Below are 25,207 nucleotides of genomic sequence, written 5' to 3' on the forward strand. Positions count from 1 at the left end.
TTACTTAAGTGTGTAGTAAAGAGAAATGACATTAATATGAATTCAAATGGATAACTGGTGGATCAAGTGTATTATGCATTTTTGAGTAAGGACGATATAGACATTGATAAGTTGTAGCCTATTATTGATCTGAGTCTGTTGATCTGAGTTTGTTTTGTTAAGGGAAACACAATTAAATATTACCATAAGTTAATAAATACCTAAATGACTACGTCCATGAATTGTGGAAAGTAGGGCTCAATGGATAGACTGTCTCAAATTTTTATGACTGGAGTCTGCTTGGTACTATGCAGAAATGATGTCCAGCTGATTTCAGCTTTTGCTGTGATCAAGATTGTCCTATTGCCTTTGGATTAGAAGGAGAAAAAGGCGAATGATGGTCAAGTTTGTCACCTTAGATTGGGTCATTTGTTTAAATCTATTCCTTGAATTATTTGAAGTATTAAATAAAGAAGTTATGGCCAATGATGAATATGCTATGAAACATATTTTTTAATTACTATCGTGCCCTATTGACATTGGTTAATGAAAGATCATCAGTTCATGTGTGAAATAATTCTATAGCTAGATATTGGAGATATTCAGGGATCTTATTCTTGGATGGTGTGACTTTTGTGTTCATTTTATTATTACTAATGAATTAATGATTGATTTTATACAAATGTAGAAATGAATGAAGAAAAAGAGAGTCAGCATGAAGCAATGAAGACAATTGATGCCACGTGAATTATAGATGGTGAACAATATGTGTGTATGGAACTCTGAGGTCCAACGCAAAACATAATTAATCAAATCCCTTTGTTGGAAATGATCTTGTAGAGACAGATACTAGAAATATACAGAGATCGTATTCTTACCCTGAGTTCTTTGATTAAATTCATTATTGTTAATGGATCAATAATGTAACTATTAAAGGAGTATAAATAAATAGATGAAGGACCATTAGAGAAGTACTAAAGGAATAGATAAAAGAGAGTGAGGCATTGTCTAACTGTGAAGATATGTGGTGAGGCAAGAGTTATTATTAATAGAAATTGAAAACACTGATGCCTCTTAGGTATCAGTTGATCAAGGATCACCAAGAGTCAGTTTTATTTTCTGAAAATTAGAGTCAGTTTTATTTTCTATGTCAATCTTAAATTTGAGGTTATTCCTTTTGTTAAGAAAAAATTAAAGTATGAAAAATTAGTGACTACCAAGGTGCTTTAAATAAATAAAATATGGAATGGAAAATCAGTTCAGACAAGGTCTCATTTTTATTGAATCATCTACTCTGCTTTGTATTTCTCAGAATGGACCAGTTGAGCTGATTGAAAAGTTCTTTCATGGACATGCTCTCTAGGTGCCTCCATGTCTTTGGTGTATAGAGGCCCATGTGAGTAGTTAAGTTCATGTCTTCATTTGATAGCTTTTTAAAAAGTATATTTATTGGCCAGTGATAAATATGAGATTATTCCCAAGCATTTTTTAAATTAAAATTTAGAGTAGAGTAAGAATAATTAATGAAACAGATCATGTGATAAATGATTCTAAGGACAGATGTAGAGTATTCAAGTTTCTTATTCTTTGGTTTTGTATGTATGTATAATTGTAGGGTTTTAAAAACTATTATCTATGAATAAGGAATTAACGTACAGAAGAGTGAACAAAAGGAGGCTGAAATGTGGATCGATGATGACCGTTGGTGGAGTATGAGTCACGGACGATGACAACTTCATTCTGGAATCTGAGGTCTACTAAAGAGACATACAGTCTATTGCCTCTTTTTGAAATGATCCTAAAGGCTGATTTTAGGAATCTAAATGGACTGTTTTCTTAGATTATTTTCATGTATTTTGATTCTTATTATAAGTGGATAATTAATTAAGAATCAATGTATAAATATTAAAAAGTAAAGGTTAACAGCATGAGATATATGGTGAGGCAGTAAAAACTACTAAAATGTATTGAGGATACTGAATTCCATTAAGAAAAACAAGTGGTTTGAGTGCCTTAACTTCTTTGACTCATGTTAATAGAGATGTTCTTATTCTGGGTCCATAGCCAGTTCAATATTACTCATTTTTTAAAAAGGAAATTTGTAAGTATTGTCCCAAATTAGTATATTAGTAATTGGTAGGCTAAATGTAAGGCAGAGTGCACAGAATAATGGATTTAATGTCTCGATTTTGTTACATGTTGTGCTTTGTCCTTCTCAGAAAGACGACTCAGAACTCAGAAGTTCATGGTGGCATCACTATAGGAGCGTCAAGCCCTCTGTGAGTAGTAATCAAAGCTTGTGCTTGGTTTGGGTGATGTGTTGAGGGTTTCCCTGTAATAACTTAAATTGTATTAAGTATAAGGAAAGAGACCAACTTCGGTCCAGCAATTCAAATGGAAATGTATGAAACAGAATGTTGTTTAATCTGTTTTTACAATAGTGACTAATGAAAGAGCTATATTCAATTAGGCAATGATTCTAAAGAAGAATGATGCTGAGGCTCTTGTCTTTTTGTTTCTGTGATTCATGTATATTTATTTAATTTTAATTAGTATATTGATGAATTACTGTATACAGAAATGTAGAGGAGAATGAGTGAACGAAACCTAACTTCAGGTCAATGTGGCATAAGTCACATGCCACATGTCTGGAAGTCTGGAATCCAACACACAAAAATCTGAACTGTTTCCTTTCTCATCAATGAGCCTATAGATTGATGTTTGGAATATATAATCATATTCTTCTTGTAATTTTGAATTCATTGATTTCCATATTATTAATATAAATGAATCAATGACAGAACTAATAAATGAAATGCAGATAAATAATGGTGATACTGATGCCTTGTCCACCCATGAATGTACGTGGTGAGGCAAGAAATAATATAAACTGAGAAAACTGATGCATGTTGAGAAATAAATGGACCAGTGATGTTACCCCCGTTTCTAAGGATCTTGCAGACAATGACATTGATAAGTAGTTCCCAGTTTGATAAGCCTGGGTCTGTCTCAAGTAGAGAATGTCAACTTTGTAATGTTATAAATTTATATATAGATCAAATGTACATATGTTTAGAAGAGTTAATAGTTACCTGAGTAAATGAAAAAAATGAATGATTACAACAAAGACTGAGGGAGAAAAGATTTAGATATTTCATTATTTACTTTTCCTTGTGCCTCCCAGAATCAATGCACTCAAGCGGATATATGAATTTTCCATGGTTTCCTTTGTGTATTGAGAGCCTAGAGAAGAATGTGAGTAAAGGTTCAAGTTCTTGTATTTAATGAGTTTTTGTAAAATATAATTCAAAGCACCAATCATGGAAAATGTCCATGAGAATGACGAAGCGGGCTCAGATCTGGACCAATGATGACCGTTGGTGGAGTATGAGTCAGGGACGGTGACCACTTTGTGTCTGAAACTCTGAGGTCCAGTCAACACCTGCTGCCTCTGTCTGAAGGGATCTTATGGAAAGATGTTAGAATCGTTTTTCTAAGGATCACATTATTACCTTTATATGTAAACTTATATATAAGTATAAATTATGGAAAATAATACTCTCATAACTGTGTAAACAAAATGAAGAAAACAAAAGACCAATTCAGAGAAAGTCTCAATTTTGTTTTCGTCTTGTCTGCTCTGTACTCCTTAGAATGGACGCACACCAATGGGTTGAAGTATCTTCCATGGTCTTGGGCTCTATAGACTGATGTGAGTAATACAATAATTAATATTTATGTCTTTGAGAACTTTTTTCTCATGTATTCACTGTATTATAAAAGTGTGAAACTTTTTATAATACAGTGAATAATAATAATATTGGTCAACTAATGAATCAATCAATGGACTTATGCCGATAAGAATGAGGAAATAGAGGCCCCACACATGGACCAGTGATGATGACTGATGGCGTATGAGTCATGGATGGTGAATACTATGTGCCTGAAACTCTGAGGTCCAAAAAAAGTGAAAATGAAAGTCAATCAGTTGTGTCCAACTCTTTGCGACCCCATAAACTGTACAGTCCATGGTATTCTCCAGGCCAGAATACTGGTGTGGGTAGCCTTTCCCTTCTCTTCGGGATCTTCCCAACCCAGGGATTGAACTCAGGTCTCCCATACTTCAGGCAGATTCTTTACCAGCTGAGCCACAAGGGAAGCCCGAGGTCCAATAAAAACGAAATATAATCTGTTGCTTCTATTTGGCATACTATTACAGACAAATATTAGTAAAACAAAAGAATAATTTTCTTGGCTTGTGTTTATCAATTTTTTATCTTACTATGAAAAATAGCCCAAAGAAAAAATCAATGTACAAGTGTAAATAAGTTACAATGAAGATGTTGAATTATATTCACTCTTAATATATGTGGTGAGTCGATAAAAACTCTTAATATTGATTGATAATACTGAAGTTCATTAAGTTCATGCCCTTGACCTCTGTGGCTGAGAATGATACAGACAGTAAATAACAGTAATTGTTTTTATTCTTGGTCTGTGTCAAGCTTGACCTTGTTTTGTTTATTAAGAATGAATTAATAAATATGATCCCAATGTACTATATTCCTAAGCAACTATGTGAAAATTAAAATTAGTGTAGTGTCCTTCAATCTTGTTATCATCTGCTCTGATTTGTATTCCTCAGAATGGATACACCTGAATTGATTAAGCATCTGACTGTGATCAGGACCTCCGCTGGTTTTCCTGTGTATAAATACATGTGGGTCATGTAAGTAATTGTCAAATTCTCTCAGTGTGAGTGTTTGTTTATTCACTGTGATAATAAAAATAGCATTAAATGTATTCAAAGAAGAGTAGCCATGGTTTATAGATGAATACAGACGTGACATGAGATATTATGTTGCTTAATTGGTGTTGATATCAATGAAGATGATCAATGAAATAAGTATATTCCATGTGGCAAATGCCTGTATAGATAGATATTAGAGATACTGAGGATCTTTTCCTTGAATATTTGTGATTCACAGATAGTTATTTTACTATTATTAGTGAACTGATGAATTGATCAGTAAATATATATGAGAATGAAGAAAGAGTTCCATAGTTGGACCAATGATGAAGACTAGTGGAGTATGAGTCACATATACGATGAGTACTCATGTGTCTGAAACTCTGAGGTCCAACACGAAGAAATCTAGCCCAGTCCCTGTTTTGAGTCTACTGATTCTGTTGACATACGTCAGGAATATTTTCAATACAAAGATACTGTTCTTGGTCTTTGTGTCCGTGAGTTTTTACAAAATCTCACTCTAAAAGAATAAATGGCAGAATAAATAAACAAATGATTAAGTAAAGATGAAGAGGCTGAAATATTGTTCATTCTTGGAATATATAGTCATGAAAAGAATACTAATAAAATTGAAGTTGATATTAGATGGATCAAGTGTATTATATCTTTATCCAAGGATGATGCAGACAATAATAAGTAATAGTTTCTACTCTGAGTCAGGTACAACTTTGATGCTTCATTTGTTTCAAGTGAAAAATAAAGAAATATTACCATTAATCAGTAAATACCTAAATGACTCTTTGTTGGAAAAAGTGAATACATGGAGAGACTGTCTCCATTTTTTATCATCTTCTCTGCTTGGTAGTTTCCAGAATGGATCCTACAAGCTGATCTCAGCTTCTGCTCTGATTAGGATCATCATGTTGCCTCTGTCAGGAGGGCAACAAAGGTGAGTAAAAGTTAAAGTTCTTGTCTTTGTTTATTTGTTTAAGGATTTAACAGTAATAATAAAAAATAATAAATATAATGAAAATAGACTATGTCCAAATCATTTGGAACATTATATCAGTTAACTGATAATGAAATACTATGTTGAAATACTGTAATGAAATACTATCATTATCAATGAAATAGTTTAATTTCGTTGATACAGAAGTAGAAATGAATGAAGGAAAAGAGACTCAAACATAGACCCATGATGTCAACTGGTGGCAAATGAATTATAGACAATGAGTACTATGTGTCTGTTACTCCCAACACAAAAGATAGTTAGTTGAATCTCTGTTTTGGCAATGATCTGGTAGATGAATGTTAGAAATATATCAAGAATCACATTCTTATTTTGATATCCTAGATTAAGATTTACTATTACTAATGGACTGATGGTAGAATAAAATAGAAGTGAATAGATAAAGAGGAATGCCCAACTCATCTGCCAATACAGGAGACATAAGAGACACCGTTTTGATCCCTTGATCAGAAGGATCACACCTGGAGGAGGCATGGCAGTGCACTCCAGTACTCTTCCCTGGAGAATCCCATGGACAGAGTAGTCTGGCGGGGGATGATCCATAGGGTGGCAAAGAGCTGCAAAGCCTTGGACACAAATGAAGTGACCTTGGTATGCACCCACACTATTGACATTTTTCATTTTATTTAAAAACATGAATAGTTTGTCAAATTACTTCATGAATTAAAGAATGGACAGATGAAAATTAAAATTACTAATAAATAGCTACCAACAAATAAAGTCAGAGAAGACCAAATGTGGATATATGCTGAAGATACGCAGTGTGGCAAGTTTTATGAAGTCTTCGAATTCAATATAATTTTCTAAAAGTTTGAGGCTTTTACATTCTATTTCACAGCTACTTATTATTCCAGATTAGGTTTGCACCACAGTTTATAAACATTCCTTTGTTGAAAAAATCTAAGCTATTAATTTAGTGAAGCAACCTGCAGGAAAATGTAAAACATTTACAGTGTTTGAATGTGGAGTGGATAGTGGGTCCATGGTGGTTCTTTTTTACATCTTTAAAGAATGTAGAATTTAAATGAGAAAGAGTCAAGCAGGAACCTATGATGTGAATGGAATGCTTTCTGAATGTGTCTTGTGATTAATTCATTTCTGCATCATTGAAGTTCATTTCAAAAGGAGATTTGATATTATTATCCATGGGAATAAGTCTTTAGTTAGATTTCTGTAATTTTCAAGAATCTAATTCTGGGGTTTAGATAGATCCTGGGGACTTGTTACAATAGTCTATGGGAATAAATTAAAGAATCAATAGGTAGATGGATAGATAAAAATTTTTGTTCAAATAGTTCTGAAGTGCAGCATTACATTAAGAAACCAGTAGATCAAGGGTGTTACCTCTCTGTTCAGTTAATGTACAGCACTGTTCTCACACTTGATCAGAATCACCCAAAGGGCTTGTTAGATGGCAGATTGCTGGTCCCAGTGTCAGCATTTCTGACTCAATACAATTAGTGTGGGTTCCACTACTCTGCCTTCCTAATATATTCCCAAGTTCTGCTAATTCTGCCTATCAGGAAGTTATGTTTCTAGAGTAGTGGTCTTGCTGTATGTTAGTGTGGCTCAGGTGGGAAAGAGTCCACCTACAGGAGACACAGGAGATGTGGGTTCGATCCCTGGGTCGGGAAGATCCCCTGGAGTAGGAAATGGCAACCACTCCAGTATTCTTGCCTGGAAAATCCCATGGACAAGGGTGCCTGGTGGGCTACTGTCAGTGGGGTTGCAAAGAGTCAGATATGACTGAGGATGCATGCATGGTGAAAATGTCTCATTCTTTTAACATCATTTTTACAGACCACTAAATGGGTACACCTGGACTGAAAAGACCAAGATCTCTAGGCTGCCAGTATGTTTAAGAAATGAGTATATGACTACATAGATGAAGAAAATCGAATAAGGACAGATCTGTATGAATGATGAGAAATGAAAATTTATGATTAATTTGATTATGATAAATTTGATCATTTGGGATGATTTTAAAAACAGTTTGAGTCCCTGTAATCCATTTTTATAGCTCTTTAAATTTTTGTTTTAGGTTTTCCCTATACATTCCTTAGTTGATAGCAATGTAAGATATTTTCATCATGAGGAAGAGCACATTGGAGATGTAAGTATAATACTAGTCAATAGTTTAGTTCTGATATTGGGTTCATGGGCTTCCTCGGTGGCTCAACGGTAAAGAATCTCTCTGCTGTGCAGGAGACGCAGGAAATGTGGGTTCGATCCCTGGGTAAGGAAGATCCCCTGGAAGAGGGCGTGGCAGCCCACTCCAGTATTCTTGCCTGGAGAATCCCATGGGCAGAGGAGCCTAGCGGGCTATAGTCCATAGGGTCACAAAGAGTCAGACATGCACAATGTGTTCACACTATGAAAAAGAGGCCCACCATGGACCAATGATGGGAATGGAATGCATTTTGAAATATTTTTTATGATAAAAGCATCTACAAACTACTGAGGTCCATGACAAAAAAATTATGTTTACATCTGTGGAAAGGGGTAGACTTCAGTAATGTTCAGGGATTGTATTCTCAGTCTTTGGTACTTAATGAATTTGGATTTTATTATCTTAAATTATTAAATGAAAGAATAAATAAATATGTCAGTGTATAAAATGAAAAGGGTGAAGCATATCCAAATATGAAAATATGTGGTGAGGCATGAATTACTATTAATATAACTTCTACCCTCATTAAGGAGGTTCTCATTAAGTAATAAATGGGTCAGGAGGTTACAGTTTGGGGAAGAATGATAGAGGCAGGGAAACATATTATTCTGTTCTTGGCTTTGAGTCTGAGTTTGAGTTCAACTAGTTTACTTTAGAAAAAAAGAAATAAATCACTATAAACTAATAAATACATAAATGGCTGAGAAAATGCCATGAGAAAAGCATGTATTAATGGAATGAATGTCTCAAGATCTTCTTATCTGCATTGCTTATACTCAGAATGAACTGAACTAATGTAAGCCTTCTGCCATGGCAGTGAATTCTGTATTAGCAAAGAGACAAATTTGAGTAATAGGCCAAGCTCTTACCCTGGTGGGGCTGTCTTGTTTAAGAATATTCACTGTTTTGTTAAAAACATGCATTAAGTATAATCTAAGAAGTTAGCTGTGGCCCATTATGGAATTCATATGTCACACATGGTTCTTAATGAGTAGGTGCAAACCTAGACTGATTAATGGAAGAGAGAATTGCTGAGGGAAATTATTGTATGTACAGATGTTAAGAATACTTGAGACTCTTGTTTTTAAGGTTTTGTGCTTCATGTAAATTTTTTTATTAATGTTAGTCAATTAAAAATTAAAAATCGACAAGTGTGCAAATGAATGAGGAGAAAGAGGGCAAATCGTGGACCAACAAAGGACAGCTGGTAGGGTGTGAATCAGGGGTGATGGGTGACCTGTAACTGGCACTGAGTTGTACTATATAGAAAGAGACCTAGTCTATTGTCTCTGGTGGATGTGATCCCGAGGCAGGCTAGGAATGCTAGTCCCAGAACTTAGTCCTGGACAAAGTTCTTGGACCTTAGTGGTTCATGCATTTTGATGGCATTACTACTACAAAAAAAATCAATAACAAATCCATTCAATTACTTGAGTAAATAAAGATGAAGAGAGTAAAGTTTTGTTCAATTATGGGAGACGAGACAGCAAATACTATTAATTTAATTTGGAAGTATGAGTATTTTTTAAGAAGTAATTGGATCAAGGGTATTACCTCTTTAGCTAGCTATCTCATGCATAGGCAGAGATAATATATAGTCACTGTTAATGCTCTGTGCCAGTAGTGAGTTCAGAGTTGTTCTTTCTTTAGGACATGAGGCAGAATTATTAAGATCAATTAGTATATATTTAAATGACTAAGGAAATGAAATGTGGAAGCAGTGATCATTGGACATAAGGCCTGAATTATTTTATCATCTGCTATGCTTTGTACTCCTCAGGGTGGGTTCTCAATGCTGTTCAAGTTTCCCATGATTCCTGTGATCAAAAAATTTATCGCTGCATCTATGTGTGGGAACCAGTGTAAGTAATAGTTAAATTTCTTGTTGAGGTAGCTAATGGTATTCACTGTTTAAAGACTTGGAACTTCCCTGGCAGTCTAGTGGTTGAAATTCCATGGTTCCACTGCAAGGGATATGGGTTCAATCCCTTTTCAGGGAACTATGATCCCACATGCTATGCATCAAAAAAAAAATCTATGAAATATAATGATGGAAGGCCAACCAGAGCCTGACAATGAAGGTGGTGTTGGTATGAAGCATGATGTTGATTATTTGGTATATTAAACATTGAGTCTGTTAGAAGACATATGTTAGGAATTTTCCAGAAACTACTTAGGTCTTTGTGATTTACACAGATTAATTTTGTTATTTGTGAATTACTGTATTAAACAAAAAATGAAGACTAAGGGTAAAATCTGGACCAATGATGATGACTGGCGCATATGAGTCATGTATAGTGAATACTACGTGTCAGGAGCTCTGAGGTCCAACACAGAAAGAATCTGGTAGAAAACGTTGCTTTAGACATTTCTCACGTATATGCAAGGATCTGTTTTTCCACTTGTGGTCACAGATTTTAAAAATATTTTTGTAATAGAATCAATAGGAGAGTAAAGTTAATATCTGATTAAGAGAAAAATAATAAATATTACTATAAATTAATAAATACCTAAATTACTATGTATATGAATGATAGAAAGTATGGATTAATGGTTAGAATGTCTCAATCTTTTTATCACCTTCTATGCTTGCTACTCTTCAGAACAGACACTGGAGTGGACCTCAGCTCCTGCCACAATGAAGATCATCATAATGTCTCTGTCAGGAAAGAGAGGCCAAGGTGGGTCTTGATCAAAAGTCTTGTCTTGGTTTGAGTCTTCATTTAAGGGTGTGTTTGGTATTATTAAAAATTCTTAAATTAAAAAGTTAGCTATTATCAATGATAAATACCTATGAAACATGTTGATTAATTGATAACAGGTAACATTGATATTGTGGAGAAGGCAATGGCAACCCACTCCAGTACTCTCGTCTGGAAAATCCCATGGATGGAGGAGCCTGGTAGGCTGCAGTCCATGGGGTCGCTAAGAATCAGACATGACTGAGCGACTTCACGTTCAATTTTCCTTTCATGCATTGGAGAAGGAAATGGCAGGCAACCCACTCCAGTGTTCTTGCCTGGAGAATCCCAGGGACGGGGGAGCCTGGTGGGCTGTCGTCTACAGGGTCGCAGAGTTAGGCACGACTGAAGTGACTTGGCAACATTGATACTGAATAACAGAAGAGATATGGTCCATGTGGGAAATGATTATATAGATAGACTGTAGAATCTTACCCTTGGCTTTTTCATAATGAATTATTTTTTCCTTAATATGAAAAAATTAATAATTATTAATAATTTGATCAATAAAAATATAGATACCCATGAAGAAAACAAGACCCAAACATTAGAAATGAACCACATAACAGTCATCATGACTGGTGGCATATGAATTGTAGATGATGAAAAGAAGTATCTGAAACACTGAAATCCAACTCTCAAAATAATGTGTTCAAACTTTAATTTGGAAAGGATCTTATAGACAACTGTCAGAAATACACAAATGTCATGTTCTTAGGTTTATAGATTTAGGTTTATTGTTAATGGATCATAGAATCATTAGAGAAGGAGGAAGGAAAAAATGAAGCATTATTCAACCATGAGGTGAGGCAAGATATATTACTATTAGTTTTGAAAATACTGAAGCCCATTGAGAAATAAATGGATCAAATATGTTACTTCTTTGGCTAAGGATCACGTAGACATGGATAATTAAGAGTCAGTTCTATTCTGGATCAGTTCCAAGGTTGAGTTTGTTCTCATTGTTAATAGAAAAAATGTGTATGTGTAATGAAAAATTAATACATACATAAAAAATGGAGTAAGTGATGTGGAAAGGAAGGATCAATGTAGATAAGATCCTAATCTTTTTTTATAAACTAGTATGCTCTGTACTCCACAGACTGGACACACTTGAGGTGATTTAACCATCTTCCATGATCCCAAGCCCTTTGGTTGCCTCTATATATTCATTAGAAGTATGGTGACCAGTGTAAGTAATAGTAAAAGTTCTTGTGTTGGTTTGAGTATTTACTTAAGAGTATTTACTGTATGATTAGTGTGAATTAATAAGTTAATAAACAAAGAGAAATTGTGCCGGTCCTGGACTAATGATGATGACTGATGGTTTGAATCATAGATGATAAATAATGTGTGCCTGAAACTCTGAGGTCCAGGAGAAGGAAATTCAATGCGTTATCTCTGCTTGTAAAGATCCCATAGATCAAAATCAGGAACATACAGGAATCTTATTTTTTTCTGTGTTCATTCATGCATTTTCACGTTATTGTTATAACTGGAGAAATGAAATAATCTATAAATATGTAAATAAAGCTGGCTGAATATATCCTTATCCAGTTGAAAAACTGTGTGGTCATGCAAGAAATACTGTCAATAAATTTGAAAATAAGTCCAAAGAGAAGGAAATAGTGCATGACTGTTAAATTTGGGGGTAAGAATAATATAGACAATAATCATAGTCACTGCTCATTTTCTTGTTAGGGACAAGTTTTAAGTTTCATTTTCTTAAGAGAAAATGAATTAATTTAGAGTATTCTAAATTAATGATTGTCTAAATCACTAAAAATGAAATGCAAAAGCAAGGATCAATGAAGATTAGATTCTGAATTTTTTATCATTTGCTCTGCCATGTACTCCTCAGAATGGATGCCCTTGAACTGACTTAAGCATCTTCCACGGCCTGGAGCCCTGTGGTTGCATCTGTATGTTAGGACAATGGAGATCAATGTGAGTACTAGTCAATGTACTTGTCTTGGATTAAGCCATATTTTTAAAAAGATATTAAAAATTAAATATCATAAAAATTCCAGAAATCTGATGTCAAATACCATCGATGCAAAGCAATATGACAATTAATCCATAGATGAAGCACTGAGATCAGTTAATGAAAGAGTTGAGTGTCAGCGGAAATGATTGTTTAGATGGATGTCAGAGATATTCAAGGGTCTTACTCATGATTTATTTGGGTAACTTACGTGCATTTAAATAATCATGAATTAATAAACAAATGTAGATTTTGGTAGGGAAAGAGCCCCTCCTGGACCATATGACTGGAAGCATGGGAGTCTATGGTGTAACCCTGATACCTCACAAAGCAAAATCTAGTCAATCTTTTATTTTAAATAACCCCAGAGATGAATGTCAGGAAAGCACAAACATCATATTCCATTTTGATTTAAATGTATTTTTGATTTTAAATGATTTGATTTAAATGATTTAAATGTAATACAGATTTAAATGTATTAATGATAATCAATATGCAAACTGTTAAAAATGTAAAAGGACACGTAAAAAGCAGAAAGGGAAGGTTGTCCACTAGGAACATATGTGGTGAGGCAGGAAATATTATTGATAAAATTGACAGCATTCATGCCCATTAAGCTAGGCATTTTGCCTTCTTACTGAAAAGGTAATAAAGACACTGATATGTAAGAGCCAGCATTGTTCTGGGTCAGTTTCACGTTTAAGGGTTTCTTTTGTTAAGAGAAAAAAATGCTACACTAGGAAAAATTAATAAATGCCTAAATGAGTAAATGAAAGGTGGAAAACACGGATCAGTGGCGATAAGGTCTCCATTTTATCATGTTCTCTGCTCTGTACTCCTTAGAATGGGTACACTTAAACTGGTAGGAGCATTCTTCCACAGTCGTGAGATCTCTGGTTGTATTCATGTTTTAGGACTGTGGAGGCCGTATGAGTAATAGAGAAATTTTGGTCTTAGTTTCAATGTTTTGTTTAAAGGTATTGACTTTATTATTGCAAACTGTGAAATACAATCAATGAAATCCAGATAGCCCAGTGTGAAATATGGGATTAATATGAAGCATTGTATGATTAATTCATATAATGATGATTCATGATCAAAATGAATGAATGAAAGACCTACAACTGGGCCTTAGGGACCCAAAGATGAACTTGGGTAGAAGATGAGGGGTGGGCAAGTAACCCAGAGTATCTGGAAACCTGAGGGCCGTGATAGCATATCTCCTCTTGTCTACTTTTCTTTCTTCCTGTGGACAGATATTGGGAATCTATAAGTTATGTTCTTATATTGGGTTAGTGAATTTAGATTTCTTGTTATCAAAAGACAGGTCCCTTGAAAGGATATACCTACTAGATTGAGTAGAAAATGTCAGTCAGTGTCTCCTCTGGACCCTTGCGGTCCTGCAAGAAATAATGATAAAAATTGCCTCTGTGGATACACAGTCAGCAGCACATGAACCTAAGAGGTCAGCTCCTTGGCAAAGCATCATGTAGATGCTACAGGAAGAGTCACTTGTATTGTTTGTATACTCTCAGATTTGAGCATAGTTTTATTTTCAGAAAACAACATCTTTGCATTATGAAATAGGTATTAATTCCTCATGATTCAGAACATGAAATTTGGAGTGGAAGAATCAGTGGCCCTAAATTTTTCTTTCTGTCTCTTTTTCTTTCGTTTTCATGGACTGGATTCTATTCATGGGAATCGACGCCTTTGAGCTGAATAAACTGTCAGTAGTCTGTGGTCATGGACCTTACGGTTGTAGAAACCCGTGTGAGTAATGATCACATTTAAGGGGGTGTACTAGGAGAGATGTGTGGAATTAATGATTAAAGAATGTAGAAATCAGTGAAGAGAAGAAGCAACAACATTGGATCGATGGTGACTACTGGTGGCGTATGAATTGTGAATGATGAATGCGTGATTGGAACTCTGAGGTCCAATGCAAATAGAATCAGGTCCATCCATTATCCTGACAGGAATGACTTTAGCAGAGGTCAAGAATGCATGAGGGTCTCATTAATGGTCCTTGTTTGGATGCTGGGACCTTCTGTTGAATAGAATGGACAAATAGAGTAGGTCTTCCTAAACACATGACGAGATATAAAGGTGAAAAGTGGAAGACAACTGCCAATCCTGGAAGCATGGGTTGAGACAAGGTAGAATATAGAAAGGACACCTCAAATTTCAATGAGGAAGCCATGGGCCATAAATGTTAGCACTTAGGGAAAGGATGGTGGGGACAGGATAAGTAATAGTCAGCCTTTGTCTTCTGGCTCTACAGTAAGATCCAGGTGGTTTGTTTTCAAGAGACTTCCCACATACCCTAAGTTAAGGAAAGCCTGAATGGAAGCAGGGAGCTGTGGAGAGAGTCTCCACGATCCTGATGATCTGCTGTATTTTTTACTTCTCAGAGTGAATGCACGGGATCTGATGGAGGGATTCCTCATGGAGCACCGGCCTAGGATGGCATCTTTGCTGTTGGGACCATAGAACCTAGACCCATGTGAGAATCATCTCATTCCTCATCTGTTCTAAGGTGGTTTCTCTAAAAGTAAAGATTTCACTGCTACCTTAGGTGACAGAAAATGAAAGAAGGCCACTTTTATCAGTTTCTTGATGAACAAGGAAGTGATGCAGGGGTAACGCGTAAGGGGTAAGGCAGAGATGGAATGATGTGAAAAATTTCTAGAGACCTATGAGCCATATGACACCTCGTTGGCCTCCTTTTAACCCCATAGTGTTAAAATTGCCATTAGTGAATTAAGGCATGAATCAGTTACCAATATCGAATGAAAAGTCATGGTTTCTGGATCCATGATGATCCACGCCAGTGAATGAGTCATCGATGACGAATAATACGTGTCTGGAACTCTGAGGTCCAATAGAAAAGAAATATGGTCTTTCTCTTCATGAATTTTCATTGGTTTCAGTAATTGAGCCAATGAAAGTATCAAAAAGCATGAGTACACATCCATGAAAGGCAAATTTCTATCTTTGTGCTCTCCTTCTCTCCTTGGTACTTTTCAGAATAGAAGCTCATGGTGATTTCAGCCTCCATGATGATCAAGGTCATGTGCTTCAGGTTGCTACGAGACAGAGAGCCAGGTGAGTATTTATTCAATAAATAATATAGAAATAAATGAGGTGAAAGAAGGTAACATTGGATGATTGATGCCCACTAGTTTCATGTGAGTTGTGTGTTATGAATACATTTTATGGAGCCTGAGGTATTGTGTTGGAATGCATTTTTTTAGGAGCCAGGAGACCATTTTGAGCATTCCCTGCTCTTTAACTCTTTTTTGCTGGTTTCTATTGGTAATTATTTTTCCAATAAGATGTTTGAAATATAATCAAATAATGTTAGTCACTCAGTTGTGTCTAACACTTCGTGACCCCATGGACTGTAGCCCACCAGGCTCCTCTATCCATTGGATTTTGCAGGCAAGATGCTGGAGTGGGTTGCCATTCCCTTCTACAGGTAATCAAATAAGGCCAGATAATCTCCAGATGATCAAATCATTGATAAATAAGTAATGAATATGAAGCTTTCTATTGATTAATGCATTGTGAAATCTTACAATAAATTTGAGACAGTATGAGATAAGAGTTTCTGCAGAGATAGATTAGCTATAACAAGGCTTTGTTGAGTATTTTCGAAGTACAGAGTGTTAAAATTTTAATTTAGCCTTTCCCCCTGATTTTGTGCCTTACAATTGCATCTCTGTGTTAGAAATAGAAAGCTAAGTTGTCAGTAATAGCCAGCTTCTTGTCTTGGTTTGTTTGCTTATTTTTACCTGAAAGAAGTTTAGTCAAGTTTATCATGGATTTGTTGGTTTCTGTGTTTGTGTTATTTGTGTGTATCTGTGTATTAAGGTTACAGTTTGAAATTTTCATACTGAGTAACAAAAAGCCAATTATAGCTCAGTGAAAAATAGAGAATTTGATGAAATATTAGTTGATTAATATATGATTCAGAAACAGCATCTAATTTAAAAAAAGATGCTGAAATCACATTGCTGTGAAATTGAACTATTTACACAGTAGTGATGTCCTGGGCTTGTTACGTTTTTTGAATAATAGAGTTTTAAAATGTTTATGAATGGATTACTTGTTTAGTCAATAAACAAATAGAAATGAAAAAACACAGAGACACACACATGGACCAATTATGCTTATCGTTCCAGGAAGAGTCCTGAAGGATGAAAACATTTCTGAAGTGTCTTTCTGAGATCCGACACAGAATATAAGTAGTCTATGTCCTTTGTTGAAATTGTTGTCTGGTATCAAAAAGATCATATTCTTGTTACTTTCATAGTTATAGTAGTTATTAACAATGAATCTATAATGAAATCATTAAACACATAAATAAACATGTAAGGAAAACTTGTGAAAGTGTTCTCATATGAGTATCTTCTTTCTAGAAAAGGTATTGTGAATAAAAATTCAAAATTGTGACTCCCGTTAAACTGGAGAGGGTCACTTCTTTGGCCAGAATGCAATAGACATATAATAGCCATTTATTTATTCTTTTTCAGAATAAACTTAAACTTCTTTTAAGAAGTTTAAGAAATAAACATAGAATAAGTAATGAATAATTAAATGTGGTATAAATGAAAGGCCCCAAGTAAGGATCAGTGGCGATTTGGTCTCAATATTTTCATCCCCTTCTGTGTTTTGCGCTCCTCAGAATGAATGCACTAGAGATGATATAGAATCTGTCATGGGCACCAGATCTGTGGTTGCCTCTGAATAATAAGAGAATGGAGATTAATATGAGTAATAGTTGAAGTTCCATTTTCAGTATTTTTTATTAAAGAAATTCACTCAATCATTAAGAAATGTGGAATATGAGTGAAGAAGGTAGCTACATTTCTGTTTAGTATGTATATATGAACCATTGTACTGATTAATCCTAAATGGAAAATGACTATTAATGTGAGATATGTTAAACTAGCAGTAATTCTGTATACACCAAAGCTCCTGTATTTTTAATTGCACTGCTAAAATTGTTAGTGAATTTATGATTTATACAATAAAGAAATAGAAATGTATGTAGAAAAAGAGGGTCAATATTGGATCAATGATGACTACCCGTGGCGTATGAGTCATGTATGATGAATACATCTCTGGAACTCTGAGATCCAATGCAAATGGAATCTATTCCATTGTGTTGTTTGAAGTGATCCTATAGTCAAAGGTTATGAATATAAAAAGATATTTGTTTTGGTTATTATGACCATGCATTTTGTTTTCTATTTTCATGATTTGATGAATGAAATAGTTAGTTGCAAATTTATAAAATAAATAATGATGACTCTAAAGACTTTTCAATAATAAAAATATGTGGTTTTGGGAAATAATACCAACATAGACTAATACATTAATATATATTGAAAAGACTGATATCCATTAGGTAAAAAAGTCCTAGAAAGATGTTATCTCTTTGGTTAAGAGTGATGTGGAAAATGATAGGTAATAGTTACTGACTGAGTCAGTAATCGATTTGACATTAGATTCATTAAGGGAAAAAGAAGTCGATATTATTATCATTTAGTAAATGACTAAGTAACTGTGCAAATGAATCACAGAATATTGGATCAATGGGGAGAATATCTGAATATTTTTGTCACCTTGTCTGGTTGTTATTCTTCAGAAGGGGTGTTCCTGCCGCTTCAGCTTTCACTGTGTTCAGTCATCTGCTGTCTCCGTGTCAGGAAAACCCCAAGGTAAATAATGTGCCAGACTCTTGACTTGGGTGTTTTGTTTGAGGGTGCTCATGGTATTATTAAAAAGTATGAAATTAATAAAAATGTTGCCCATAGTTCAGTGGTAAATATGATAAGAAACATTATTTAAATTAATAAATAATGTGCAGGATTGAGGTTGAACAAAGCAAGAGAAAGCCTCTAAATGAGAAAATATTCTGTAAACTGAGATTATGAATATGAAGGTCTTATTCCTAGGAGATTTACTGAATCATATATTATTTTTGTTAATAACAATTAACTGATGATTTAATCAATAGAAACATAGAAATGAATGAAGAGAAGAGACTAAGTCACGGACCAATGATGATGATCGTTTCGGGTAGAGTCCTGAACGATGAAAACATGTCTGAAACTCTGAGGTCCAACGCAGAATACCTGGAGTCTCCTCCCTTTCCAAAACTGCTTTTCTAGAGAGAGGTCTGGATTATTCAAAGACCATATTCTTGTATTGATTTTCTGGACTTAGATTTGTTGTTATATATTAGTGGATCTGTGATGGAACCATTAAGTAAACATAAATTAATGTATAAGGAAAAAATAGGGTGAAGCATGGTTGAAATTGAACACATTTTCTGAGGGTCACTTATTTGACCAAGATTAGATAGAAATGCAGAAATAAGAGGCAGTTAAATTATTGTGTTTTTTCTTTTAACAAGACAAAAAAATTGAGAGAATAAGAGAAAATAATAAATACCTGAATACTGAGTAAATTTAGTTCTCAATATTTTTTATTGTATTGCATTTTCTGTACTTCCCAGAATGAATGCAGTAGAATGATTTAACATCTTCCATGGACGCAAACTCTGTAGTTGCCTCTGTATAATAGGATGATGGAGATTAATGTGAGTAATAGTTGTTCTTTTTTCCAGTTTGTTTTGTCTTTAAGGTGATTCACAGTATTATTAGGAATGTGGGATGTAAGTTAAGAAGGCAGCTGTTATCTCAGTGTTGAGTATGAATATCAGTTCAGTTAGTTCAGTTCAGTTGCTTAGCCATGTCCGACTCTTTGCGACCCCATGGACTGCAGCATGCCAGGCTGCATATATCCATATAATTGGATAATATGAGAATCTATAAATAAACATTTAATTAAAAATAAAGATGAATGGAGTAAAACACTGTCTAATTATCAAAATATGTAGTGAGACAAGAAATATTATTACTGTACTATGGAAACCCTGAAGTTCAATTAATAATGAATGGTACATGACCGATAACCATTTAGGGAAAGGATGAGGGTGACAGGATCTAAGTGAAAGACATTCTTCAGATTCTGGCATGGTGGTGAGATCCCAGTGGTTAGTTTTTGACAGATAGTGTGTGTATCCTAGGTTAAGGATGGCCTGAATAATACTGTGAATGTGGAATCTTGGAGCAGTGGAGATTGTCTCAACCATCTTGATGGTCTGCTTTGCTTTATATTCCTCAGAGTGGGAGCATGAGATCTGAAAAAAGGATTCTTCATGGAGCGCCTGCTTAGGATGGCATCTTTGTGGTTGGAACCAGAGACCCATGTGAGCATAATCAAATTCGTGGTCTTGGGTTGAATGGCTTGTCTAATGTTTTTGCTGTATTATTAATATATTTGAAGTATGATTAAAGAGGGTCATTTTTAATCCTGTTGAGAATAAAGTGATTAGTGTGAAGCATTATACTGATTATTGCCTATGTGAAAACTGATCATAGGTGAGAAAGATATAATGTATTTTTCTAGAAACGTGAGTATTGGCAGTTTCAAGTCTTTTGTTGGGTTTTGTGAATCATAGAGTTATAAATTATAATTAGTGAATTGATGAATTAATCAATTAACAATACAGAATGAGGAGCCAGTCTTCTTTTCTGGATCAGTGATGATTAATGCCGGCGTATGAGTCATTGATAATGAATAATACGTGTCTGAAACTCTGAGATCCAATAGAAAAGCAGTGTCTTTCTATTCAGACGTTTTCATTGGTCATGATAATTGAGCCAATGAAAGCATCGATAAACAAGTCTGCAGATCAATGGAGAGAAAGTTTCAATCTCTGTTATCACCTTCTTTGTTTGATACTTTTCAGAACATTAGCTCAAGTTGATTTCAGCCTCTACTGTGATCAATATCATTTTTAGGAAAGAGCAAGGTGAGTACTGCTCAAAATTTTCATCTTGGTTTGTGTTGTTTTAAGTGTTTTCATAATATTCTTTGAAAGTAGTAAATATAAGCAAAAGGTTAACTATGTCCCAGTGATAAATATGACTTGAGACCAGATGTTGATTAGTTGATAATATATAACATTGATATTTATTAGTGAAAGGTACAATCTATTTTGGTATTAATTAAAGAAGAGTCAGGGATGTTTAATGGCTTGCTCTTTGGTTTTTGTTACTAAAATATTAATTTTGTTGTTATCAGTGAAGTCATGATTTAATTGTTATGAATATAAGTATAAATGAAGTAAAAGTGGGCCCAAATGAACCAGTGATGATGTTAACCTGACCGTGGATGATGTAAGGAAGAGTCCGGTACTCTGAGCTCCAGCAAAACCCATACTCTTTTTCTTTATTTCTTCCCGTGCATTGGTGTTAAGAATGTACAAAGTTCAAGTTCCTAGACTGAGTTTAAAAATTATTACTATAATCAATGAACGCACCATTAAAGATATATAGATAATAGATGAATGAAAACAGTGAATTATTATCTAATTATGAACATATATGATGAAGCAAGAGATATTAATACAAACTGCCAACACTGATATCAATTTTGAAATGGATGGTTCAACGGTGTCACCTCTCTGGCTAAGTATCATATAGACCTGAACTATTCAGAGTTGACTTTATTGTTCTGAGTCAGTCTCACATTTAAAGTTATTCTTTCTGTTAAGAGAAAACAATGTCTGCATTCTAAAAAAGTTATAAATTCCTAAATGACTGGTTAAATGAAAAGTGCATGAAGAGTCAGTGGTGATAAATTTTTTTCTTTTCTTCTCATTGATCATGCTTTATATTGTTCAAAATGGACACATCCACACGTTTAGTCTCTTGTAAGGCACCTTATGTGTGTCAGAAGCACAGAGTCCAATGTCAGCAATGGTCAAATTTCTCATCATAGTTTCAGTGATTTTTTTCCTCTGGGTATACAGTGTATTATTTGAAATTTCCGTATACAATAACTGAAGGACAGTGTAACTCGGTGATAAATATAGAATCTTATGAAACATGAATTGATTAACTCATAGATGAATAACAGCATACTATTTATTGGGACTGACGTATATACTCTACTGGTGCTACATATAAAATAAATAATGAGAACTTACCATATAGCACAGCGAACTCCACTCAGTGCTCTCTGATGACCTACATGGGACGGAAATTAAAAAAAGAGGCAGTGTATGTATACATATAGTTGATTCACTTTGCCATACAGTTGAAATTAACACAATATTGTAGACCCATTATACTCCAATAAATCAACATATATTCATTATAAAAATATTAGTGAATGATAAAAATTTAAAATGAGTACACTGCTGGGAGAATGATTAGTGAATAAATAGATTAGTCAATGAACAAATAGAAATAAACAGCAAAAAGGGGGCTCTGTCATGGGCCAGTGATGATCATGAAAAGAAGAGTCCTGAACAGTGAAAACATATCTGAAACTCTGAGGTCCAGCACAGAACATAAGTCATCAGTTCCCTGTGTGAAATTATTTCAATAGATAAATGTCAGGAATGTAAAAATGTATATTCGTGTATTGATTTCATAGACTTACATTTGTTATTATTAATCGATCTTGTGATGCTGGAAGCATTAAGCAAACAAAAATAAATATATAAGGAAAAATAGGATGAAGCATTGTCCATATTGGAATTTTGTGAGACAAAAGATACTATTTATAAACATTGGAAACTCTGATGCCCACAAAAAAATGGGTGAGAGTTACCTATTTGACCCAGATTGACTAGAAATGCATATGTAGTTTGGTTGTTCTGCCTCCAAGTAAAGATTGAACTTTCACTTGTAACAAAATAAAAAATACTGAGGGAAAGAGAAAATATAACTACCTGATTAAATGTAATATGGAAAATAAGGATTAATGGCAATTAGGTATGAATATTTTTCTCATCTTTGTTCTACACTCCTCAGAATGAAGGCAGTAGAGATGATTTAGCATATTTCATGGACATGAGCTCTATGATTGCTTCGGAACAGGAGGAGGATGAAGGTTAATGTGAGTGATAGTTGAAATTTTTCTCAGTTTTTTATTTTATTAACATAATGCAATGTGTTATTAATAAATGTTGAATATAATAAGGCACCACATTTCAGTGTTGAGTATGGATATATGAACCATAGAGAAAGTTGAGAGTGTTAACGAGATATATGTTAAAGTAAGAATAATTCTAGATACATCCAGGCAATTTTTGTTTTTTTAATTGTACTGCTAACATTATGCATAGTGCATTTGTGGCTTATACAATAAAGAAATAGAGTGCACATAGGAAAAAGAGGGGTAATATTGGATCAATGATGACTACCCATGGCGTGTGAGTTGTGTACGGTAAATATGTGTCTGAAACCCTGAGGCTTGTTGTTTTATTTGAAATGACTTTATCGGCAGTGATTAGAAGTTTAGAAAGATCTCTGTTTTGGTTTTTATAATCATGTTAGTTCAGTTCAGTCGCTCAGTCGTCTCTGACTCTTTGCGACCACGTGGACTGTAGCACACCAGGCCTCCCTGTCCATCACTCAAACTCATGTCCATAGCATCAGTGATACCATCCAGCCATCTCATCCTCTGTCGTCCCCTTTTCCTCCTGCCTTCAACCTTTCCCAGCATCAGAGTCTTTTCCAGTGAGTCAGTTCTTTGCATCAGGTGGCCAAAGTGTTGGAGCTTCAGCTTCAGCATCAGTTCTTCCAGTGAACACCCAGGACTGATTTCCTTTAGGATGGACTGGTTGGATCTCCTTGCAGTCCAAGGGACTCTCAAGAGTCTTCTCCAACACCACAGTTCAAAAACATCAATTCTTTGGCACTCAGCTTTCTTTATAGTCCAGCTCTTACATCCATACATGACTGCAGAAAAATAATAGCTTTGACTAGACGGACCTTTTTCAACAATGTAATGTTTCTGCTTTTTAATATGCTCTCTGTTCGTTATGACTTTTCTTCCATGTATTTTCTGTTTTTATAATTGAATCCATGAAAGTCAATATAAAAATGTGTAAAATTAAAAAAGATGAATGTGATGTCTTTTTCAATTATAAAAATGTGGTTAGGCAAAAATTAGTATGATGTAGTAATACATTAATATATATTGAAAATACTGATACCCATCGAGAAAGATGTAGTATTAGGGTATCATCTCTTTGGTCAAGGATGATATAGAAAGTGACAGGTATTAGGTACTGACTGGGTCCGTTCCAACTTTGACAATAAGTTCATCAATTACTAATTATATGTTAGTCAATGCCTCAGTTACTGTGAAAATAAAGAGTAGGATATTTGGATCAATGGAGAGAATGGCTCAGTGTTTTTATCACCTTGTCTGCTTATTATTCTGCAGGTGGATGTTTCTGCTATCTCAGCTTCTGCTGTGCTTGGTGGTCACACCACCTGTGTGTCAGGAAGGAACTTAAGGTGAATAATTGTCAAGGTTGTTGTCTTGGATTGGGTGATTTGTCTGAGGATCTTTATGGTATTATTTAAAAAATATTCAGTTAATCAAAAAGTTACTCATAGTTCGGTGATAAAAAAACAGTCTATTAAAGAGAGATATATATTTAAGTAAGAATTATTCTATACCCATTAAGACTTTTTTTTGAATTTTTATTTAATCAATACAAGTAGAAATAAATGTAGGAAAAGAGAAACAATGTTGGATCCATGAGTGATATATAGTGAATACTTGTCTGGAATTCTGAAATGCAGTATTAAAGTAATCTCGTCCGTTCTCAACTTGAGAAGGCAGCTTATAGAGAGATGTCAGGAATAAATGAACTTATCTGTGGTCTTTGTGTTCATGAATTTTCATTGTATTATTATAATTGGAAAATGAGAGAATCCATAAATACATAATTAAAAATAAAGATGGATGAAATGAAGCAATTTCCAATTACTGAAATACGTGGTGAGCCATGAAATACTGTTAATATACCAAGGACACCCTGAATTTCAATTACTAATGAATGGCACACAGCTGTTACCACTTAGCTTAAGGTTGAGGGGGACAGAATAAATGATCAGAGAGGTGTATGCTTAGACCTCATGGACCAAAACCTGTCAGGCTCTTCTTCCCATGGAATTTTCCAGGCAAGAATACTGGAATGGTTTGCCATTTCCTACTCCGAGGGATCTTCCTGACCCCAGGGATTGAACCCACATCTCTTGCGTCTCCCACACGAGCAAGTGGATTCTTTACCACTTGGCCGCCTGGGAAGCTCCTAGTCGTGTCCAACTCTGTGAACCCATGGGCTATACAGTCCATGGAATTCTCCTGGCCAGGATACTGGAGTGAGTAGCCTTTCCCTTCTCCAGGGCATCTTCCCAACTCAGGGATTGAACCCAGGTCTCCCTCACAGCAGGCGGTTCTTTACCAGCTTAGCTACAAGGGAAGCCTGTGAAGCTCCTAGTCAACCTTTATATTCTGGTTCAGTAGTAATATCCAAATGGTTCATTGTCAAAAGGTTTTCTATGTACCCTAAGTTAAGGATAGCCTGAATAACACTGTGAGTGTGGAAACAAGAAGCAATGGAGAGTGTCTCTACCACATTGATGGTTCATTTTGCTTTATACCC

The 25,207-nt window shown here is 34.8% G+C and overlaps 1 long non-coding RNA gene, 13 other non-coding genes and 3 pseudogenes across 14 annotated transcripts in view; all 17 read left to right on the plus strand.

Annotated features, from left to right (window-relative positions):
* LOC133068244 (uncharacterized) overlaps positions 1-25,207 on the plus strand; it is a 68,019-nt gene that overhangs the window by 40,735 nt on the left and 2,077 nt on the right. Inside the window, exons 7-27 of the long non-coding RNA XR_009695479.1 lie at positions 668-1,375; positions 2,199-2,258; positions 3,164-3,234; positions 3,633-3,691; positions 4,625-4,708; positions 5,595-5,678; positions 7,560-7,672; positions 7,801-7,872; positions 9,710-9,791; positions 10,533-10,610; positions 11,773-11,862; positions 12,532-12,617; positions 15,069-15,160; positions 15,685-15,762; positions 16,842-18,383; positions 19,184-19,267; positions 19,855-19,939; positions 20,483-20,545; positions 22,557-22,641; positions 23,977-24,050; positions 24,723-24,923. This is a non-coding gene — a long non-coding RNA (uncharacterized LOC133068244). The remainder of the gene's footprint in view (positions 1-667; positions 1,376-2,198; positions 2,259-3,163; positions 3,235-3,632; positions 3,692-4,624; positions 4,709-5,594; positions 5,679-7,559; positions 7,673-7,800; positions 7,873-9,709; positions 9,792-10,532; positions 10,611-11,772; positions 11,863-12,531; positions 12,618-15,068; positions 15,161-15,684; positions 15,763-16,841; positions 18,384-19,183; positions 19,268-19,854; positions 19,940-20,482; positions 20,546-22,556; positions 22,642-23,976; positions 24,051-24,722; positions 24,924-25,207) is intronic.
* Positions 696-772, plus strand: LOC133068700 (small nucleolar RNA SNORD113/SNORD114 family; annotated as a pseudogene).
* LOC133068694 (small nucleolar RNA SNORD113/SNORD114 family) lies at positions 1,665-1,737 on the plus strand. Its single transcript, XR_009695653.1, has one exon. It is a non-coding gene; the product is annotated as a small nucleolar RNA SNORD113/SNORD114 family (small nucleolar RNA).
* On the plus strand, positions 3,340-3,414 carry LOC133068687 (small nucleolar RNA SNORD113/SNORD114 family). Its single transcript, XR_009695647.1, has one exon. It is a non-coding gene; the product is annotated as a small nucleolar RNA SNORD113/SNORD114 family (small nucleolar RNA).
* On the plus strand, positions 3,867-3,941 carry LOC133068682 (small nucleolar RNA SNORD113/SNORD114 family). Its single transcript, XR_009695642.1, has one exon. It is a non-coding gene; the product is annotated as a small nucleolar RNA SNORD113/SNORD114 family (small nucleolar RNA).
* Positions 5,046-5,123, plus strand: LOC133068688 (small nucleolar RNA SNORD113/SNORD114 family; annotated as a pseudogene).
* On the plus strand, positions 5,918-5,977 carry LOC133068716 (small nucleolar RNA SNORD113/SNORD114 family; annotated as a pseudogene).
* LOC133068690 (small nucleolar RNA SNORD113/SNORD114 family) lies at positions 10,187-10,260 on the plus strand. The gene has a single exon (XR_009695649.1). It is a non-coding gene; the product is annotated as a small nucleolar RNA SNORD113/SNORD114 family (small nucleolar RNA).
* Positions 11,232-11,305, plus strand: LOC133068713 (small nucleolar RNA SNORD113/SNORD114 family). The gene has a single exon (XR_009695667.1). It is a non-coding gene; the product is annotated as a small nucleolar RNA SNORD113/SNORD114 family (small nucleolar RNA).
* LOC133068693 (small nucleolar RNA SNORD113/SNORD114 family) lies at positions 11,974-12,046 on the plus strand. Its single transcript, XR_009695652.1, has one exon. It is a non-coding gene; the product is annotated as a small nucleolar RNA SNORD113/SNORD114 family (small nucleolar RNA).
* Positions 14,526-14,597, plus strand: LOC133068686 (small nucleolar RNA SNORD113/SNORD114 family). The gene has a single exon (XR_009695646.1). It is a non-coding gene; the product is annotated as a small nucleolar RNA SNORD113/SNORD114 family (small nucleolar RNA).
* LOC133068692 (small nucleolar RNA SNORD113/SNORD114 family) lies at positions 15,465-15,539 on the plus strand. The gene has a single exon (XR_009695651.1). It is a non-coding gene; the product is annotated as a small nucleolar RNA SNORD113/SNORD114 family (small nucleolar RNA).
* On the plus strand, positions 17,731-17,802 carry LOC133068681 (small nucleolar RNA SNORD113/SNORD114 family). Its single transcript, XR_009695641.1, has one exon. It is a non-coding gene; the product is annotated as a small nucleolar RNA SNORD113/SNORD114 family (small nucleolar RNA).
* Positions 18,719-18,790, plus strand: LOC133068701 (small nucleolar RNA SNORD113/SNORD114 family). Its single transcript, XR_009695657.1, has one exon. It is a non-coding gene; the product is annotated as a small nucleolar RNA SNORD113/SNORD114 family (small nucleolar RNA).
* On the plus strand, positions 20,266-20,340 carry LOC133068684 (small nucleolar RNA SNORD113/SNORD114 family). The gene has a single exon (XR_009695644.1). It is a non-coding gene; the product is annotated as a small nucleolar RNA SNORD113/SNORD114 family (small nucleolar RNA).
* LOC133068714 (small nucleolar RNA SNORD113/SNORD114 family) lies at positions 22,014-22,082 on the plus strand. The gene has a single exon (XR_009695668.1). It is a non-coding gene; the product is annotated as a small nucleolar RNA SNORD113/SNORD114 family (small nucleolar RNA).
* On the plus strand, positions 22,931-23,002 carry LOC133068707 (small nucleolar RNA SNORD113/SNORD114 family). Its single transcript, XR_009695662.1, has one exon. It is a non-coding gene; the product is annotated as a small nucleolar RNA SNORD113/SNORD114 family (small nucleolar RNA).

The sequence above is a fragment of the Dama dama genome, chromosome 13, assembly GCF_033118175.1.
Source record: "Dama dama isolate Ldn47 chromosome 13, ASM3311817v1, whole genome shotgun sequence".
NCBI classification, from domain to species: domain Eukaryota; kingdom Metazoa; phylum Chordata; class Mammalia; order Artiodactyla; family Cervidae; genus Dama; species Dama dama.